Here is a 12,650-nt window from a genome sequence, read left to right as displayed (position 1 = left end):
GGTGGGTAGATATGAGAGCACGTGTTGACAGAAAAATCAGTTTATAGTTTACAGTAACAACAGTTCACAAATCATCACTTCCAGGAACGTCCAAGATAACTATAGATAAACTTGCACATGTTGGTTCATGTCATCAAGACGAATTTCATATGCAATAATAACACGCACTAAGTCACACACGTTTAAGCAATGTACAAATATATATATAATCGAAAAACGAACCCGACAGAATTCGGAACCTGAACTAACATTATACATCGGGTAAGATACATATTAATCACTCGACTTTTAAAAAAGAAAAACAGAGGACTGATTTTATAATCAAATCTCGGATATGGATATGATCCGTTCATGAGAAATTTTTTGACAGAATCATAACCACGGGTGAATAATAGCTTTATTACAATGATCCAAAGGGTGCGCGCTAATCCAGTGTGTGGAAACACCTTTATTATTTTTATGATCCTTAAGCATAGTCTTCCCAGTGGTTAGACTGTTTATACTGCCTATTATTCCTAAGTTGTGCGTTGGAGTTTAATGCATGTTGAAAGGAAAAACTGTCCTAAGTTAGCCCAAAACAAAAGAAAATGTTATTTTCCACCAGGATAACGCGCCAGGTCACACAGTAAGACAAACACATTTAAAAATTGGTCGGAATATGGCGTTAAACACTTATTATATGCAATTATCAAATGTCGCTTTACGTACCCGTTTTAGGAATTCAGGGACCGACTTATAAAACAGACTATCAGGATATATGTCATGTTATGGGGCTCACGGCAGGTGTGACCGGTCGACAGGGGATGCTTACTCTTCCCAGGCACCTGATCCCACCTCTGGTGTATCCAAGGGTCTGTGTTTGCCCAACTATATATTTTGATCACTGTTCGTTATCTTCACCTTTCATACATGTCGAAAAAAAAGAAAAACGTTTTGACGAGGAGTAAGTCTCATAAAGAATGGGACGGGAAGGTAAAAAGCGTTCTCGCATCATCTTAAAACTGGAAAAACGTTATTAGGCAGTATCATAATTTACACAAACTTGATTGTTTTGATGCTCTGCAACTGCTGATATCTGCAAAACGATCATTAATTACGTAAATCATTATTTACAGCGGAAATATAGGAATTTCATCACATTTCAAATTCGTACCGCAGAGCTATTTGCTCTCGCAACGAGATCGTTTTTAGTTATTTTTATTTTCACGCAATATTTGTGCACGCGAATTCTTGAAACTGCGTCGTAAAATGTTCAGGGATGGTAGATATTCATTTGAGCTCAATAAATTTTTCCCGATTTTGATTACGTCACTTATCTTAGAATTTCCTTCATCGATCTAAAATATTTCATAAAACTATATCTAAGCTATCATTGGTAAATCTATCGGAATTTAAGTGACATAAGTCAACTTTATTCTATTAAAAGAAGTAAGTAGACCCTGTAACATGGTACTGAAATACGAAGTGATTATTTCAAGAATATGTATCGGTCATTCCAAATTGACACGTTCTTACTTACTAACTGATAACTTAGGCCTGAATATATAGCTTGTGACAGTGTATTAACTATACATAACTTTCTTTTAGAATGTGGTGGGGTTTTTTTTTTGTCCATATGAAGTATACTCTTTAATGATGTGCAATAAATTCAGGAATTTTTTACAAAAGAGACAATCACATTATAATGAAATTTTTACTGAAATGCTGTATAATTTTATAATACAACTGCTTACATAAACGGAATCTTATATCGTTTACCTCTTTACATATGATAGCTTTCATGTCTCATGTCCATCGAATTGGGTGTTGCCACGGAAAAGAACGTTTTTCATAATTTCAATAAAAAAGAGTAAGCTCGTTTGGAACCATCGGGAAACTCCAAAACTAATTCAAAAACAGTCATATTTCATTCAGCTTATTGCCGTAAAAACACTGAAATATTAGTATTGCCCCAAGGCGTTAAACCACAAACAATCAATAAACAGTCATAAACCTATGCTTGACAGACATCAAACCTGATTCCCCGATTTCCCATAAACATGTCTATATTGATTTTGAGGCAACAAGGGTCACCCACTCTGGACAAAAATATGTTGTCCGCTTGATATCCCGAGAATCCTTTGCCGGACAAACATTAGTCCTTCTATACTGGTTACTTATTTTGAAGTCTCAAGGTCAAACGTCTAATTGAAAAGTGTAAGATATTGTCTGCTCAATATATTGAGAATCCTTTGCGTGATAGACGTCAAACTTGGAATGCTGATACATCTTGATGAATTTAATAACTGCTATTGGTTATTAGATTACAAGGTCAAAGGTCGAACTACTCTGGACATAAGCAAATATTATCAGCACAATGTCTTGTGTATCCTTTGCATAACATATCAAACTTGGTAGACTTATATGTCTAAAGAACATATGATCTGCATTGAGTAAAATGTCCGATAGAATCGTGACGCCTGAACATTTTCAACCTTGAAAGGTTATGAATCAATTCACTCTAGAGATATTTAAAGAATATTGCCTATTATTTTTACAGCATTTTGACGGATAGAGATCAGACTTGTATTTTGGTTATCCCCTGCCTAGTGGATAACTCATATTTTTCCTTGTCGTTACATATATTCTTAATTCAAAGTTCAATCTTTTCAATATTGATTCTTCTAGAACATTTGTTGATAATTAAAACACCCAATATGTTGTACATTTAGAACCATTATCAAGTTCAGTGTTTATGATACTAGCAGAGTCTTAATCATTTGTCGAAGGTTGCTTCGACAAAGAAATGTCGACTGCTTTGCTGATCTTGCATGTAGTTTTCCTTAGGAAATTTGCATTTGGACCTTACCCCCAGAATTTATTCCATCACATTTACTCTTGTATATCACCACTGATCTGTAGCTTGTTTACCTAAACATAAAGCTTGTGGGGCATCTACATTTTTTATATGAATGTCACAATTTTGACTCGAGATAGGAAAAACTCCTCGTCTTCAAACTGAAAATTGACACATGAAAGAGAAACACAAAACAAAAATATCTTTAATCACACAGAAAGGACACAAACAAATCCATTCACACTCTACACGCTCACAAGCACACAAAACCCATACACTCGAAATACATAACATATGACAATAAAACAATGTATGTTATAAGACAGACGGTTTAATTCATAGAAACCCAGACCAGTATAAGGTAAGTAGAACATCCAATGGTTCATTGGTTCACAATAAGATCCGCACATATGGTAAGGATACTTGCACATGTTGTTTATGTCACCACTTGATATCCGTAGTTGCAGTACGCATTGCAGATTTTTCGCATTATACCTCATCCAAATATTATACGCTGGTACACGTGGTAGTCGATTTTGGCATTGCTAGTAGTACAGGAACACTCGCATGCAGTACAAGCATTGAATTAACGAAAATGATATATGTAATTATGCATATATACAGATACCTACACAGAGTAAAGTATCAGAAAAACACACTTAATGTCATTCCACACAGGAATTTGCACATAAAAAACGGCACTATTAACACCCAGAATAGCAGCACCACCCAGCACAGTTCTATGACCACACAGGTTTTCACACAGAATAAAGGGCACCACCAATACACAGAACGGTACCACCACACAGGACATTTCTATGACCACACGGGGTTTGCTTTGGTCCTTCGATACAAGAGCTGTATGTATTGCACACTTTCCAACCGTTCACTTACGGGTTCTATTTTCAAACTTTACATGCTTTCCTTACTTTATCTGACAAATATATATCAAACTTGATTCATTTATTACAGTATCAAGGGAACGAATGTAGAAGGACTGGGTGAGAACATAGAATCATCAGGTAAATATAAAAAACATAATTATATAATTTCCTTCTCGTGTTTATTGTTAACCTTTCAACACCCTTTCAAACACTTTTTTTTCATTTTCATTTTAGGTCAGCAAGCAGTTACTAGGTAATGATTCAAGAACACTTTAGAAGCAAGTTCAATTTTACAAAATGGTTGAGATTCTTGTCTTCAGACAAACTTAGGCGGCAATAGTACCCGTATTCCGTCTGGCAGCTGTTTCAGGTTCCAAATAGTTCCCCTACAGACGTCAAACTTATTGTAAGGTTAACACGAAAACAAATATATCTGAATATTTTTCATTTTAAAGAACATTTATTGCTATTAAATCTACTGAATATTAATTTCTAATTTTAATGCCTCTGACTTCGATGAGTGATAATAAATGAGTGTTGTCTTATCAAAGCTTTTCTGTCATCCGTTTTGTTTGTGATCCTTCCATGGAGGTTTTTGATTTATTTGTGTTTTTGTATTAAAATAACTACGCAGCATAATGTTCATTTTGAAATTTAACGTACTGTACTTTAATATTCGTATAAAGTTCATCAAACTGTTGAATTTCCTGTACCGTACCCACCCTACATGTATCAGTTACTTTGGTAAACCTGTGTATAGTACGTCTCATGCAGTTAATCGTACATCATCATTTTGACTGTATTATCCTGTAAATTATTGTACGTTTAGCCAAGGTGGTCAATGGGTTTGAAGACAAAGAGAAAAAAACACGAATGTTGTATTTGTCTCTCACAGGAACCATTCTGTATGTTATAATAATCCCAACATGGGTTTGCTCTAAAACTGCAGTGCATAGAGACACGTACAGTGTGAAATTCGTTTTGATTGGCCATTATTAATATTTGATCGTTTCAATTTGAACTTTAATTATCAATATTTATTCATAAAGCTCTCAATATGAAGAACTTAGTGGAGGAGGCAGAGATCCAGAAAACAGTTATGAAGTCATAGGATCGCAAGGCGGTAAGGAAATGAATTTTGTAAGTGGTGGATCTGTAGCTCTCTGGTATGATCCGTTATTTCCAAGAGAGCTAGAGATTTGCATCTACTGCATCTGTATCTGAATAGTCCGAAAAAACGAAAAAATTCTGCTCTTCTATTAATTACAAAAAACCACAACTTTGATTTATCACACTTCATAAAAAATGAATCTATCAAAGATGTAACATAAAACATGTATATGCGTGCATTGACAGTTACCCTTCCCCCAAATAGATAAATTATTTAGAAAATTCAACAAAATCCTAATCTAAATTTGAAAGAGGGGTCATAAAGGGTCATGCGATTACTCGAATTATGTTCTTGCCTTAGCAACATGAAATACCCGTCGTTATGCAATATATTATTATCTTTTTCAGTGTAACCACTCACATACCCAACAAACTTGACACTGGTAACTTGTATTCTATGGTCGTTATAACGATCTAGTTTGTCAATACCACCTGCCACTGGGGTCAAATGCTGTCTGACATTTTCATAGCCGTTCACGTATTTTTTGTGTTACACCTTTGATAGATTCATTTTTATGGCGTGTGATAATACACTCTACACACTGATTCTGACTATGGATTCCTCCGTTTACCTGATTGAGATGGGGCTTACGGCGGGTGTGAACGTTGAACTATAGTTGTTTGCTTTCGATATTTCACATGCAAGATCACATGATCATAAATATTTCCAAATGGGGCGTTCACTATCCGACTCGGAGAATGCATAGTAAATAGGGAAATAGCTTTATTAATTTATAATCTGACTAAATTAATTTGTATTACCTCAGTGTATTAATGAACCGAAAAAAAATATGAATGCTTATTTCTTTATTATGGCGTTGATGGGGACAGCGGTATTTACAACACAACAGTGTTGTACCGCTAGGATGATCAAGAAAAGGCCTCAACAAACAACAAAAGCATCATAAAAACAAAATCAAAATCCAACATATTCTCTTGCAAAGCAACATTCAACATTCAGAGTTTAAAGATATCAACATCCACGGTTCAAAGTTCACAGGATATCAAAGAGTGTTTGACTCTGGAAGGTGCAGAGGCCAGACATCTTATGTTTCTCATCGCTATTGTGATCAAATGAATCAGAGTCGCACTGACTGATTGTCAACTAATTCAAAAGGGTGGCACATTCCTCAAAAACTTTGCAAGATACAGAACATCCCATAGGCAGACATTCATGAATGTAATAGTTATTGTCAAAGAAGCAAGTATGGTTTCCGCAGTCGTCTGGCCCAGAAAAAGGATGATTTCAGTAGGAGTCCCAAAATCCTGCATTCTAATTAGGAATATATAAAAGTGAGAAAAAGATGCAAAATCAATGAAAAAATCATGAATTCAGGGGTTTTCAGAAAATACACAGCACATGCGCCGATCAAAGTAATATTCAACATGTTTTCATATTCTATTAACACACAATATATATCAATTTCACTTTGCTCGACAGACAGGCACACATTTTCCTAAGGAATTATCTGGATGAAAGTTAACAGTTGTTAAGCTATTTTTGAAAAAAAGGCGGGGATATTCTAATTCATTACGTAATTTAATGCTATCAAATAAGCAATAATTTTGCGTTATAGTTGATTTATTATACTTGACGTATAATCAATTTATATTATATTGTGTAAAATGTTACTTGGTTTTATTTCCCATACCATTAAACTTTCATTCTTCAAAATGGTTTTGCAGTGTAGCTAAATTTCAGTCATTAAATTGCATTAGGAGATGATAGACATTAGGATAAGAGACCTACTGAAGCACGATATCACTACATTATATTAATTTTATATTGTAACTATTAATCTGAACAGTAACAAGCAAAACCTTTTTATCAAAAGAAATTTGAATAACAAACTGAATAAAATGTAAGAGATGATTGAAAACAAATAATAAAATTTTAATTTTAATTCAAAATAACAATAACACAATCTAAACTACAAAAGGAATAACGTTTTCGATTATCTCCTGTAACGGAACGTTTAGCAAATTCCCTGTATAATCAATATATTACAAATTATGTGACATAATAACTTCCAGACTCATTAACTGACAAATATATTGATATCAAAAATTAAAATTAAAAAAATTAAAACAGCAAGATCGTGGATCAAAGGAAGTATCGACAATGGATCCGTCGATGATTCATGTAAATTTTGGAAAAGGGGGTAGGGGCTTAAGAATACACATCCCGGTTCCAACACCAAAATAAAATTCGAAGTTTTTGTAATGTTTTCCCACTCATTCCCTATCATTGTGTTGATGGTTAATGTAACAATGGGATAATCCTCGAAATATAAAGACTCTGAATTCATTAAGTGACGAGAAATCTGAGCTCCATGTTTACATTGACATCTATTTGATCAACATGAGTCATACACTGAGATCAAATTATTTACACATTATAATTTCTTGTTTATCTTCTATTCCAGTGAATGATCATGGAGATGCTAGGTATGAAATAAGTTTCTATACTTGTTATCCTGTATAGTTTCATTGTGAAAACAACAATTTTAAAGTAAGATATTAGAATTTTGTTTGATTATATGACTCATTTGCCTTCTTTCTATCTTATATAGGGCAACATATGAAAGTTTACATACTCAGAGCGATGAGAACAAATATGAGGCTTTACAAGATCAAAAAGGTATGTGTAAGTGATACCACAGCAATCTTAAATACTCTAGCGTTATGTGGAAAATGTGTTATATTTTAAAGCATGTCTACCGGATAAAATGTTTTGTTTGCAAACATTTATTTCTCACCATCGGTGTATGCATTCTGTCACCTCATATTCAATAGAGACATACTGGATAGTTAGAAACTACGCAGTATAAACATTTATATCGAAATATGGGTCCTAGTATGTTTTTCTGTATAATTGTTCCGCGTCCTTTCCACACTTTTTTAAAGACCCGTGATTTGTAAATGACGGAGGGGCGCTCGAACCCATGACGTTATATTATCTGACCCACTGCGTCAATTAGTATGTAACATTTAACTTACACACATGTATACAACCTATCATTGGGTCAAATGCTGTCTGATGTGTTTCATACCGATTGATAAGCCGTTCTTGGCACACTGATTTTGACTGCGGATAAATCCGTTTACCTGATCAGGATATAGGGCTCACGGCGACAGGGGATGCTTACTCCTCCCAGGCACCTGACCTCACCTCTGGTGTGTCCCGGGGTCCGTATTTGCCCAACTATCTATTTTGTATTGCATTTATGAGATTGATCACTGTTCGTTATCTTCACCTTTCACAGTAAAGAATTGTGAGTTTATATATAAGTCTGATCACTATGAATATATGATGCTTTTGTCTAGATTAGCGGAGTATATCCCTCACGTTTTCTTATATCTATAGCAGCCAACCCATTGCAATATTTGAGGATTATAATTATGATACAGTTGCTTGTTTGATGTTTTACGTTTTATACGAGATTCAGTCATGTTAAGACATATCAGCTATTAGCAAAATGCCACAGATTTTGACAAGTGTGAGACACGCAAGGCCGTAAGAGTGATAATTATGTATTCTGTGAACAGCTAATGCAACACAGAAATTTGGTTTATTATGTATCATCTGAAAGTCCCGTCACTTTCATTTCTGAGCTCTTGGTAAAGGATCAATCACCACTATTAAAACATGTTTGGTCTGGGAATTATACTCCGAACCACCGACAGCTTATTCATAGTAACTTTCCAAACCTCATTCTTTATTACAATTACAAATTTATTACTTAATACACCAACATGATTCTATGAATGGTGTATGTATTTATGCCAGATAGTCCCCACAGCCGATGCTTCATACACGAAAAGCAATGTTGCGGGTGTAAACTGAAATCAGGATCTGTATCCGGTCATTGAGAGATTTTTCCAGTTTCACATTGAAAGACGCTCTGGCAATTTGTTACCTGGCTCTAAGTAAATTTCATTTTTGATTTGTCATCAAACGTTAAATGTTGTCATGATATGGATTATGTTCAATACTATGTTAGAGAGTAAACAAAAACGAACAAGATAATGAAATTTGCCAAACATTCATATAAGTTTCCCTTTTCACCTTAATTCACCTTACTGTACATCCTCGTCAAAGGCCAAACAAGATTCTGATGTCATGAAAAAGTTCCCGGGTCATATATGTAATTTTTCCTTTCCAATGCGTTGCTGTCATCCTCTATTCTTAACTACTGCGTCTTTTCCCCCAAGCAACGTTGTGTTTGAACAACTGAAAACAGATTAAAATTTACTATATCTTTGTTACATCCATGTACTCTGTCGACAAATAATAGTATTACATTTTTATTATTTTAGCATATCATGGAAAAGATGAGACCTATTACAACTCAAAGTTGCAGTTGCCGACTAATGTGTACTTCAACACTTCATTTCAGAACTAGTATGTTCCCATGAAATTCGGACAACCAGTCTTCACGATAATGATGATTTTGTTTTGATGAATCTCGTAAATATTTTTGATTTCAATGAAAGCTTTTTATGTATAATGGTATATCTGGGATTTACAAATTTAAAGAAATATACTTTGTGTATGATCATTAATTCTAGAATATCGAACCTTGTTTGTTTCATACCGGTATTTGATATATATTGCATATACTGCACATCATTTTCTGTCACAAAGTTTGAATTTTCCTTTTGCTTTGTATTGTCTAGATCAGAATACTCATCACTATTTAAATAAAATATTTTAAAAGAATCTCTGTTTTTATGAACTGTCTTTTTGTAATTATCAGATCGGTAGCTGAAGATGCAAGTCTATTTTCCATAAAGATCAACATGTGAGTGAAAATGAATATTGTAAATAGATAAATCATAGCTTATGTATCGAAAAGTCAAGCTGAAGATCACAGCAAGAGATTTATTGTTCTCATGTAAAAGTTTTTTAATAAATTCTGCGCCGTGCAATATTAAAACTGATCACCTAAAGAAGGAGCACAATTCGTACCTATGGAATTCTAACCTACTTTTTGAAGGCCTGATTACCAAAGACTACGAATATACTTTCAACAAGGAACTCCTGCATATTTTAATATCAACTTCATGGTACTTGTGCGAAGAATCAGATTGGTGTTCTTGAATTTGAGAGAAATAAATTTTTTGAATGACTGATCACAAGATATGAATATTTCTTTTTTTCTATCTTATTGAAGAAACAGCTTTTCATGTTAAAAAGCCTAGTTGATATTATCTACCGTGAGGAATAGTCGTTTAAAGTCTTGAAAAATTATGATGCCGTTAATTTGAGAAAAGTTTTGTGATTTCAAAGTTACTAAAAGTTCTGTTTCAAAATTTTTTGTAAAAACAATCAGTTTACCCTTTACAAGCAAAATACGGTTTTAGGGGGGAAATTGGAATTGTATATTGAATAGGGTGAAGACTGTTTATCCTTCGAATGTTCAACTTCATTGATAAAAGTGCATGTTTGCAATAACTAAAACGCCAAGGTCAAAACATTCATTTCGCTTTACCACGAAATTATTGCATCACGGTTGTCTAATGCTTAATTTGTGCAGGAGTATGACAGAATTTCGAGAATTGTGGTCTACTACAAGTACAGATACATTCATCAATTGTTTGAACCCCTCAATATCAAATTGTATGAAATGCTTCAGAATCGGTGCATAATTATATTGCCACCACTAAAGTAGGGACCAATTACATTGATGATGCATCCAGTTGTAGAATCAATTGTGTTGGAATTTCAATTGTAAACCTTTCTGTATGTATATATAATTTCCAAATTGCTGGAGATATGCTGTGTCCAAATAATGATTGAGCGAACTATGTTGTATGTGCTGAGATTTCTTCTTTTGTGATATGATGAAAGCCATAGTGAGAAATAAATGTTCTTAGGGACACTTCCTAGCAGATGTACGAGTTTGATAATTTTGCCGATTTCTCTTTTGAATTTTTAGTATAGGCCATCGACAGGGTAATTCCTGTCAAATTCAAAACATTCGACTCTGATAAGGACTTATCATTGTCAAAAACAATACGTCTCTGTTTTCTTTTTAATGAAAGGTGAAGATAATGCATTTTCACGAATTCCTGTTGTTAGTTCCATTAAATCAATACGATTAAAATATGATGTTTGTAATTAAGAATTCCGTCAAGTGCATCTAAGTGAAACCGATTATTTGGCAAATATACTGCACCGATAGGAAATATGATAAGTTTATCTAAAACAAACTAAACTGGCAGATCAACCACATGGAACACGTAGCTTGCATACTGCACATGGACATTGGCTCCAACTGATGGGATTGGTAAGGTAATACTTGGTGATGAGTTAGTATGTTTTAGGTAACGTGTTAGGTGGTGCATCCACGGGATATTCATCCTCTACACATACAGGTTTTCTTGTGAGACTGGAACGTGCAATTCTCACCTTCCAAGAGCGAGCTACATTTGTTGCAAATAACACTTCCATGGGAAGAAATTTGTTTGTCCCAATTAAATGATTGTGTGCTAGAAATTTGCGGAATTGTTTTTCGTTTTATCGGGTCCACCTAATTTTCTTCTACCTCAAACGTTTGGTATCGATTAACACAGCACACAACTGTAGAACCTTGGCGCTTACATATTCAATAAAGGTTTCATTTACTTTTTTGTACTAGCATTTATTTATTATTTATAATTTATTCATTTCAATGAGTCAAATTCCGTTTTTCTATTTAATAGATCAATGTCAAAACACATGAATCGTAGATGTTTTTAAAAATCCAAATCATAGGGGTGTGATTTATTTTAGGGGTGCGGTGCTGAATGATCGCTAAAATTTGCTCTTCTAATCTTCTTTCATGTAATGAACATTGAATGCAAATTACAAAAGGTTTTGCTGCCTTTTATCATGTTTTTAAACCTCTGGGGATGAAGTGGGTGTATTGAAGAGGACAAAATGAACTTCAGTTTGTATCTTGACTAGTATGAACATTGAATGAATGCTGAAATCAACTGTAAAGGCAGTTCTTAGTTAGAGTATACAGCTATCTACAGAAACTATACTATATACCTTGGGAGATCTAAGCTCAAATGATGAGATTCAAATACTTTGACATTTTAACTTGTCATCTTTCTCTCTGCTCTTATGAAATCATAATTATTTATATCTAGAAGTGTAATAGGTTAGAAATACCTTTGCTAATACAATAGCATAATTCATCGATAAACGCAATCAAACAATTTATAAGATTTATCTACAATTAATGATTGAAAGAAAATTGAAACAATAGCAAAATACTACCTTAAGGCAGTTGAACAATAAATATCAAACTCCGTGTGGAGCTGAATCTACACACACAAAATAGTTAATTCCAAAATCCTAGTTCCCAGTTATGAAAATAATCCAAAAATGTCTAAAGTATGGAAACAGAGTTTTTTAAATCATAAAAACTCACAGTGTATCTATAATAAGAATGACTTTTCTAGCACAATCTTGAAAGACAATGATGCAACCATTACGTCATATTTATGTTCAAGAAGTAAACATGAGCTCTAGAACCATCTAGGTCACATGTGTCAATTCAGTACAAGTAGTACACAACAGAAGAAACATAAATATGTAATGAGAAATTTACTTTTCGTAGCACCTGGTCATGCACATATGATGATATTCAAGTTACCTTTAGGACTGTTGACAGATAGAAAAATTGTTTTCATTAAGAGACTGACTACGAGAGAACCATGAAAAATCAAACAATTATTATGGAGGATGTTGTCAAATTTTCAAATCT

The 12,650-nt window shown here is 33.9% G+C and overlaps 1 long non-coding RNA gene across 1 annotated transcript; it reads left to right on the top strand.

Annotated features, from left to right (window-relative positions):
• Positions 1-3,656: 3,656 nt before the first annotated feature.
• Positions 3,657-9,613, top strand: LOC125667198 (uncharacterized). Its single transcript, XR_008800735.1, has 6 exons — positions 3,657-3,858; positions 3,955-3,973; positions 4,770-4,843; positions 7,317-7,338; positions 7,464-7,531; positions 9,211-9,613. It is a non-coding gene; the product is annotated as an uncharacterized LOC125667198 (long non-coding RNA).
• Positions 9,614-12,650: the final 3,037 nt, after the last annotated feature.

This window comes from Ostrea edulis, chromosome 2, assembly GCF_947568905.1.
Source record: "Ostrea edulis chromosome 2, xbOstEdul1.1, whole genome shotgun sequence".
NCBI lineage: Eukaryota > Metazoa > Mollusca > Bivalvia > Ostreida > Ostreidae > Ostrea > Ostrea edulis.
Note: the sequence above shows the minus strand (reverse complement) of the source record. Positions and strands in the feature narration are given on the sequence as shown.